Raw genomic sequence first — 10,262 nt, forward strand, 5'->3', positions numbered from 1 at the left:
AAGTAAAACACTATGCAATTAATAATCCATTAGCATTTGTTTGAGATCTAACAACTGAGCTGTATTTTTGACTAGGGTATGGTTACTAAACTTCAGTTTGAAAACAATTTCCTTCCAGCTAACATTGCAAAATGAGCAGGATGTGCACTTGAACGTCACTCTGTTCACCTTTCATCTGAGTTTTTAAACTACATTATGGAAGTGTGCAAAAAGGGTTGGCTATAGATTACGCTTACACTCGTAATCTTTGTTACTGTAATGTTTGAATAATAAGGCTTGAACTTCAAGTGATGGAATGGGAGAGGAAGGGAAAAATGGCTTCTAGAGCACATTTGTGCAGCCTTATACAAATTTTTAGATTTTATGCCAAACATTTCAAGATCAGGCTGAATTTGTTACAAGCTTTGAATCATGACGTATCAAAATATACATTCAAAATGAAAAACCTGATGTATTCTTTGTTGCCCTGGCATAAATACTCCTGCAGTGATAGATGAGAGGATACTGTCCAATGAACTGTAGTTCTTATTTTTTAAATTGGTGTGTTGGAAACTTGTTTAGGAAGTTAATAATTAAAAACTGTGTGTCATCTCTTAAATTTAACATAGTGCATTCTGAAAGGAATGTTACTTTTTCCATACCAACCATATCACATCCTACTCTTTTTTAAACACAATTAGGAAGGAAATGCCAAACATTATTGCAGTCATTCAGCAAAATAAATCTAAAATGAAACACATTTATCTGTTGAAGAATGAGTAAATGCAGATATGTTTCTCTGTTATTCATTTTTTGAGCATATGATCACAGAATCACAGAATATCAGAGATTGGAAGGGACCTTGAAAGATCAGCCAGTTCAGTCCCCCTGCTGCAGCAGGAGCACCTAGATCAGGTCGCACAGGAACATGTCTAGAGGTGTTTTGAATGTCTCCTGAGAAGGGGACCCCACAACCTCTCTGGGCAGCCTGTCAGAACAGATTGTTTTTTCTCATGTTTCTGTGGATCCTCCTGTGTTCCAGCTTGTACACAATGCTCCTTGTCCTACCACTGGATGTCACTGAGAAAAGCCAGGCTCCATCTTCCCGACACTCCCCGACACTCGACCCTTTACACATTTATAAACATTAATGAAATACCCCTCAGCCTCCTCTTCTCCAGACAAAAGAGATCCAGCTCCCTCAGCCTCTCCTCATAAAGGAGATGCTTCACTCCCTAAATCTCTTTTGCATGATTAAGTGGTGGGAACAAGAAACCTGGGCTGAGGAAGGCATGGTAACACTCCAGTTTCCCTGAAGGTGCATACCTCATACCTCAAACTACTATGAGCAGTAGCAACATAGCCTAGAAAATTACTTACTGTAATCTATTGTATGAAGCATCAGACATGCTGTATGGACTGGCAGATAATATCTAACGGATTAGCAAGGATTGTTATGAAGCCTTAAAGAACTAAAGTGTCATCAAATAAGCTGTGGAATAATAAGATATAATGACATCTATATTGTAGAAGGAAAGGTATCTCTATTAAGCCTTGTAGAATAACATTTAGCTCGCCTCATTTCTTGGCAAGTTCAGTCACATCGGCTTGTTCTACTAGCTGCAATGGTCATGAAGTAAGGAAGTGCTGGACATCCGTACGAATATGCCAACTCCCTTAACCCTGACACTGACACAAAACAATGCAGATAGCAGGTACTCAATTATACTCAGCTACCGGATCATACTGTTATTACTTATAGCTTACAGTGACTGTTGTAACTATTGCATTACAGCTGGAACATTGTGCTGCGTAGCATAAAGAGAAAACAAGCAGGCTGGAGGCAGAAGAGCAGTAAGGCAAGCAACAGGTGCCTCATGTCTTTCAGGCTGTGAATATGTCTCCCAGCAATGCTTATCTGCAAAAGGTATCACTTCTGCAATTTTGCTGGGCCCTAACTTCAAGCAGACGTGCCAGCATCACTCACTTGCAAGTGAATCATGCATTGTGGAAACATCCAAAGGCAATTACCATGTAACTTTTCTTAGAGAGAGGAACTTTGTAATGAGTTCCAGAAAGACAATAAAGCCCTACCACATTATGTTGCAATCTCTTTGTGTTGCACAGTGTCATCCCAGCCATCCTGTGTAAGGAGTCACTTCTGCACTACTGGCACGCAAGCACAATGCTGTCATTTTGAAACAATGGTGGTGGTCCCTCCTTAAGAACAGCAGGGCAGCTTCCTGCCTAGGAACCACGATTGACATTTCAGCATTTCTGCTAAGTGAGTGCTATTGCTCTGAGAAGATGGTGTTGTCCACCTAAGAGCCTGCCACATTAGTGAGTTCAGAACAATCATCCAAGAGGTTGCATTAGATCCTCTCTCTAAGCATAAAGCCAGCAAACACAGAAGCCAGAAATAGAGAATGGACGAATGCAGGGTTTCTGACAGCACTTGTAGTCTTACTAGATGACATTTCAGAGTGTGCAGTGCAGGGTTTACATCAGGTTGTAAAAGTTCAACAAGATAACCCATGGATGTTTGAAATTTTACATTTAAATCTGTATGTGGATACTTCACATATGATTTTCACAGCCACTGTGTATTGCTAACTGCCGGCGAGGTTGCTGGATATATGTAAGAGCAGTAAGCAAGACAATGTAAGTACTTTGCTCGAGGAGTGCCCGTATGAATGCATGGACTATTAGGAATTTCACTTTAATGGTAGGCCTTTAAGAAAGAAAATATAAGAACCACCCAGGACAAAATTCAGGCGGTTTCAGTACAGCTCTTGGCTTTACTGCAGAGTTTTGAAATCTGTGATTGTCAGGTCAATTGCAAAGATGCCAAAAATGAGATTATCATTGTCTGAGGTGATTCCAGAGCAAATTAACTACGTTTAAAATTGTGGGTTATTTTCTTGCGCCTGAATTCCCCACTATAAAATGGCCTGACTGCAGAGCTAGAAGCCACCTGTCTTCCAGGAGAGGAATTTGAGTTACCACAGCTATTTTCCAGAAGTCACAGAAACACTGATGATTATAGTACAAAGAAATGTACTTATAGTACATTTATACATATAGTACATATAGTACATATAAATGTTCTTATGGCTTAAGAGCCATAAGAAATTGGTGAACAATGTTTTTCTTCTAGTAAAATGTGTACATGCAAAAAAAAAAAAAAAGGAACATGGGATTGCTGTAGGTTATGTCATTCAATAAATCATTAGCACAGTTCTTAGACATAACAGTAAAGGCCTCAGACAATGCAAGTTAATCTGGGTTTGTGAGATTGTCAAGTAGAATTTAAAATGTGGATTTAGAAGACCTTTGAAAGACATTATTGATTCTGCCCATTGACTCAAGCCCATTCTGCTTGAACATTTGCAATTAAACAGTATGAGATTCTCTTTAACACTATAGGACTTCAAAACATTTTAAAACAGATTCAGAATCCATAATGTAGAAATGCAAGAACTTTTTTTCTTCTGTTCTAAAGTATATTTACTTTCTCATCCTCTTGGAAGGATTCCAGCACTACATCTTACCTTTGTTGCATTTCACAAACAAGCCAAAACAGCAAAATCAAATATTTATGTTGTATTTTGGCTTTGTCCCACACCTTAGGGCCACTAAATTTAGCTACAGTTAACTGCCTTTTTTGTTCCAAACTGCTCTGTTTTCATAGTAATGCTAGTAACAGACACTAGCTGAATTTCCTGCCAGAAATCAGTGCAGCTAACAGTTCCCCTGAAGGATTTTGATGACTTATATCTCTTTTGCAGTACTTGATCTGATACACTGCTGGGATTACAAGGGTCTTATTCATTCTGCTGAAGTCACTGGAGTGGTTTCCCTGACATACCTTTCACTTGTGAAATCAGAGATTTTTTCCCTGTCTCACATGCCTTAAACAATATTGCTTAAACTAAAAACATCTATTAGGACTTTCTTTAGCTAAGTGACATAGTGCACATTTCAAGAACTTAAGCATCAAAGACTTTTTATGGCTACCCTGTAACTTTTACACAAATGCAATTCAGCGGTTTAACTGTTCTGCCTCAGAAGGTCTAAGATAAGCAAACATAACAGAGATCTGATCATTACATGACTATTACACTTCACTGAAATCTTTTACTTCAAAAAGCCTGAGATCAAACTCTACAATGGTAGACACAAGAAAGGTGATGCTTCAGAAAGGTACTGACTGAGGGAAATTATTAGTTACACTGGAAATAAATAAACAGAACCCATTCTTCGAGTGGATTGCAAAGAAAAGAATCTTCTCTGTTATGGCTTGAATCCTACTATATAAACATCTTTAAGTGTTGATTTCAGTTAACATCAACCTAATTTATGACATCTAGAGTGAGAGAGCAACCAGAAAGAAAATGTACACATTTGTGTAAACAGTCCTTTCCTAGTTCCTCCATGAGGATACCTGCCCAGTGCAAGATACTGAAGGGATTTTGAATCACACGTACTTTCTATTGGGTTGATCTTGTGTCTCTCATCACCAGTGGCAAAATTGCCTCGTGCTGTGTTGCATGGTTCTGTTGTTTAGTGCCTTTGGCTTTTCTTGAAAGCTCAAAAGTTTTGTGATTTTCAGAGTACACTCTCAGTTCTTTCTCTAAGCCAGGTTTATTTAAATTTCAAAGAAAATTTCAAACAGTGTCGTCATTCAGAAACAAGCAAACAAAAAATTCATCCTCATGGATTTCACCATTCCCTAGGTTTTTACTGTAAATATTTTGTGACTGGTGATGAGATTTTAGACTAAATCTATTCATATTGCCAACTCAGAGGTGTTATCTTGGGGCAGCTTGCTACCACTAACAGCCTTTCCTTGATTTTTTTTCCTAAGACAATTGTTTCTACAGTTGTACCAGAGGAAACAAACAAACAAAAAAAAAAAAAAGAAAGAAAGGAAGAAAGAAAGAGAGAAAGAAAGAAAGAGTGCAAAAATATGCCCTCCATGACATCACATGCAATGAAATAGTTTTCCTACACACTTTGGCATTTATTTTATAATAAGACACAGCAATACATTAGCAAGACATTTTAGTAGCACCAGAAGTACTGTTGATGAAATGAATGTGTAAAATGTAGAATAATGCTTAATTTATAATCCTACTTCTGTAGATTTTGAACTGCATGTTCAGAAGCATTGCAGTGTATTTTAGGGTTCTGATGCAGTACATAGACTAAATTGTGTTTTTGAGGATTGCTTTGAACAGGAGTAGAATATTCTGATGCCCACGTGATTTTCAGAACTGTTGACAAAGAAGTGCTCATATTCTGTTTTATGAGAAATGGCATCATTTATGATACCAGATTGAAAGTAATAAACACTGACAAGTTACTGCACGCATAGATAAACCACTCAGGAAAGTTTGTTAGCTGACTCATTGAGAGTTATCTTTTCCACAGAGCTGCTCCATTGTATTGTAAAGCCTGTTCTGGAGTTTGTACTTGCCCTGTTTTGCTGTGGCAGTTTCAGGCACATCCACCTGGTTCTGGAAGTTGTCACATTATCCATGTGGGTCATAACTGGTAAGAAGCTTACATTTTACAAGAAATACATGTCACAAAGCAAACACAAATGACAAATGTATAATAGGCAGTGGTGATCTTATCCCAGGACTCTCAACATCATCCTCTTCTACCACTTGCTCCTGTATCAATCCCTGTATTTCACATAACGGCTTTATTTGCAGTCCACTCATTGAAAATAGCAGGCAAAATGAAAAATAACATCCATACTTCTCATAGGTGATCCTATGCTGTCAAGCCTCCTGAGGACTGCAGAGCACCAATGTCTCAATTATTGCAAGTACTGATAGATCCAACATAAGAGCTCAGAGTTACTTATGTGATTGCAGTGTCTGATGGAAAGAGAATGTTTAACTCTTTGTGGTCTAGCCATTAATTCACTGGAAAACTAAAAGAAAGAATATTTGCCTATTCACAACAATGGCAGAAGCAACTTCTTGCATTTGTGACAGAATAGGCTGGAATGGACACCTATTTCTTGTTTTGTTCAGGGCTCTTCATTTTCAGTCCAGAAATTTTTGCTTTTTGGCTATGCTAGGACTAACGGGATTTCTCTTTCCAAATGTTTCATAGGCTGTGGTGCCATTTCACCTTTTTTGTCCAGGAACAGTTACCTTTTAATCACTGCACTGTTGTAAAGCTTGTAACTACAACTAAACATTGCATGGTCTTTCCCTCTTATTATTTCTTGCCTGATGATCTCCCAGTAACCCACATTATGGCTTCATTCTCTCTTTCACGTCTGCTCCCATAGCCTCAGCAGTCACTCCTTTGACAGGGAAGCGTTAGGTCTGGTTGCTCAGGTGCAGCTCACTGGCTACTGGTGTACTGTGGAGAGCTATGACAGTTTCATCCATCTGTCCATCCCATCTCCCTCTTTTGTGTCCCAGTCACCACAATAAAATGCAGCAAAATATAACATTATTGCAGCACCTCTTAGTGCAACCTCATTAAGAAATCAAGTTTTTCTCCTTGGATCTTTTAGCCAGGAGGTATATGAAAGGTAGGGCAGCAATACTATGCGTGAAACCTCTGCTCCCATAAACGCTGAGTTTTGTCCATCACTGTTTTTTTGCTCAAATAAAAACACTGTTAGCAATTTTCTGAGTAGATGATGTAGTGACTGCAGGCTCTTACACAGCAGATTTATGAGCAGCCCTCTCCGAGAGTGCTTCACCCTACCCGTGGGTCCAGATGAGCCTACAGTTCCACCTTGAGGCTGACGCAGAAACTTCTTGTCAGTGACATTAAGAGCTTGCCCTTAATGGTGAGAAATAAATCAACACCACCTCTAAAAACTGTCTGTCTGTATGTCTAGCTCTGCGCTTCTTATTGCGTTCATTCCATTTGACCATTATTTGTGCGTAAGATTGTTTTGCTCTCACCCTGGAAGCTACAGCAGTGGTGTGACAGAAGTTGTGCCCTACTATTATCTCTAGTCGTTCACATATTAGTGTTATTAGATACAATCACATGTCCCCAGAAAGGTTACAAATGGGAGACTTAATTGATACTTACATATGACTTAGCTTCTGGAACTGGGAATTTTCACTTTCTCAGTTGGCTTCATGCCAAACAGCACAGGTTCGAAGTAAATCTGTGGGACTCAAACCACCTCTATGATAAGAAAAGTGTTCTGCCTTTGTTTCCAAACTTTTATTCTTCCACATCAGCCATTTTTTCTATACTTTATCCTTGTTGTTGGACATAGATTCCCTCTGGGAGCCCCTACACTTGAGGCCTCTCCCTGCCCACTCACTGACTTGTACAGGCACCTGAACAGGTCCTTAGCCACATGTTCCCCAAGCAAAAGCTGGCTTAACCCTTCCTCAGTATTTAATATTTAGTCTTGAGTGCACTGTCCATTCTTTGTTTGTTTGTTTATTTTTCTCCTAATTTGCCTGATATTCTGGTCTGTAATTTCCCAAACTCCAAGATCTACTTTTCTAAACTGTGCTTCTTGGCCAATTTCAAGTCTGGTACCAAGGCATGTTTACATGAGAGTTCTGACTGTATTGTGTCTATACATTCATCTTCCTTTTATTCTTTCAATACTTGATGACTCTTTAAACTTCAGAAGCTATTTTTAAAAAGGCTTAATAGCCCCCTTGACACTGTTTAATTGCAGACTTTTAAAACAACTTTCCAACATAAATATGTGTTATTTCCCTGCCTGCCAAAGAGTGAATAAAACATTCTCAGCAGGCTTTTAACTCTAATACATAGGTGCTAACAGCTCTGACACCCCTTCAACCAGCAGGAGAGTAATTTTATTCTAGCTTTGCCAAATGAAATAAAAAACTTTGTCCAGACGAGCTCTCTCAGCCAAATAGCATCCCTGGGGCTACCCCACCTAGTGGTACTTCTACTCTACTGCATCTTTATTATCCTAGGGTTATGGAACAGACACTGCTCTAGATTCAGGAGTGTTTCCCTGTGTTACTTTGTTGCTGATATAAATTAGATAAAATTATTGATATTGATGCCTATATTAGAATGGTGGAGTTTTGTTTCTTTAGAGATCAGAGAAAAGGTTCAAATGCATAATTAGAAATGTCTATAAGGTGTGAAGAACTAAGAAACAAGCTCAGTGTAATAAGTGGTTAGCACATCAAATTACTTTCATTAGTGCATAGCACTTACATAAACCTTTTGAGTACGGCATAGTTTCCTGAAACCAAAGAACCAAAGTACCAAAGTACCAAAGAAGGGTTGCAATAAGATGTTTCTTAAAATGGACTTGATGGAAAATAGAGATAAGGAAAATCAGAAGACATTGGGGTAGACAACATAAGGGCTGACATAAATAATTTTTACATTCACAAAAATCTCTGACAAAAAAAGCGCAGCATTTTGCTTGTCTTTAGGTTTCTAAATTTAAAATGTACCCTTTTACAAGATAAATTTAAAATAGAATATTCTACTTCCAACATGAATGTTTGAATATATTCTACATTCAGTCATAAAAGGTTTCTTCCGAGAACATTTTCAGAGCAAATGAACCAAATTATTATAATACTGTAGTGCAGAGGCCCCAGCAGCTTGTGAAAGTTAATTGTTGCAGTGGTATGTACAACATGACCACAGATTTAAGTTCTGGGATACAAAGAACTGAAAACACCAGGATTTTAGTGCTTTACCTCAATTATTTTTAATTACATTTGACTATATGCTTGCATTACTGTGATAAGGTCAAAAGCAGTTAAAAAAAAGCTCTTTGAGTAAATACACTGTAGATGTAATGTCCAGCACAGCAGCTCCTGGGACATGGAGTGAAGCAAGAGCAACGGCCTGTGTAAGTCTGTGCACATTTTGCTGCCACAAGATGTCAGTGCAAGCTCACCAGTTGCCTGCAGCACAAGCCTGGCCAGCAGTAGGAGACTCCCCTGCTCAGCTACTTCCTTACATCAGTTTGGGTACCCAGCACTCCCCTTTCAGCACACTGTAAGAGATCATACTTTTTATTTTGCAGCATCGAGTTACGCATGTGTCTGCAGCATGGAATCCATTACACAGGGAAAAAAAAAAACACGTCCTGTTGGTGTAGAATGGGCAAAGCAGAAGGATCCAGCCCCAGGAAGAATATCACTTCTGATGACATTTCAGGTAACATAGGTGGCTGACTGTGAACAGCAGAGTCCTATTTCTTTCCTAAAACATTCATAAAATCATAGAATCACAGACTGCCTTGAGTTGGAAGGGACCTTAAAACCCATCCAGACCCAACCCCCTGCTGTGGGTTGATTGCCACCCACCAGATCAGGCTGCCTGGGATCCAATCCAACCTGCTCTTGAATGCCTGTGGGATGGGACACCCACAGCTTCTCTGGGATCTTACTTAAGAGCAAATTGATTATGTCACATTTCAAGGGAATGATAGCAGATTGAACACTCAGGTCACTTTTGTAGAAAGGGCCAATGGCCTGAGAATCCTCAATTTCAGGTTATTTTACTAGATATTCCTTAATTTTTTACAAAGGTATCTGAAATTTATTGCTCTAAATCAAAGCATAAAAATTCAGTGCCCACTCCTGTAGCACTTCTGACTGCTACAGAAGCATGCAGGGATCATGTAGCTACGGGGTGCTTTGGATGAGGAACATTTGGCTCCCCAACTAAATTCCTCCAGTAATAGCCGGACATTTACTGTTCAGGCTCAGTTCCTGTTTCTGCAATATCTTTAGAATAAAATGTCACACCTGAAATTACTTCCATTCTTTTACCTGTTCAAACCTGTGCTTTCTGCACAAACTTGGGTTGAGCATACCAGGCAACTTACAGTCCTAATGACACTCTTATTTCTCTACAGCTTTACAGCTGATTGCACTTCCTCTTCTTGGAGACAGCCTCTGTCATCCAGCAGCCCACGGTTACCTGATGTGAGAGCTGCCTTCTGTAAGTGCGGTATTGGTTCCCTAGTGTGGATAGCATAGTGGCATCTGGGACAACACCATCCCAGAGGATGAATTTGCATTTCTAGAGAGGAGCTTGTTCAGATTCTTCACTTGCAGGAACATGTGTACCAGCTGGAAGCAAGGCATTGCCAGCAGGGCTGAGTGACATTTTCAGGGGGATCAAGTTTCAGACTCAAAGACACACCCTGTAAACAACTGAATAGGGAAGAATATTTCCAGAATTTCAATATCTCCTAAACAGTTATTAACTTGTTTATATTACTTTACACAAGGTGTGTAGTTCACAGTCCTAATCAGAATGCGATTTTACAC

This window comes from Tympanuchus pallidicinctus, unplaced genomic scaffold (assembly GCF_026119805.1).
Source record: "Tympanuchus pallidicinctus isolate F22 unplaced genomic scaffold, pur_lepc_1.0 scaffold2, whole genome shotgun sequence".
Lineage (NCBI taxonomy): Eukaryota > Metazoa > Chordata > Aves > Galliformes > Phasianidae > Tympanuchus > Tympanuchus pallidicinctus.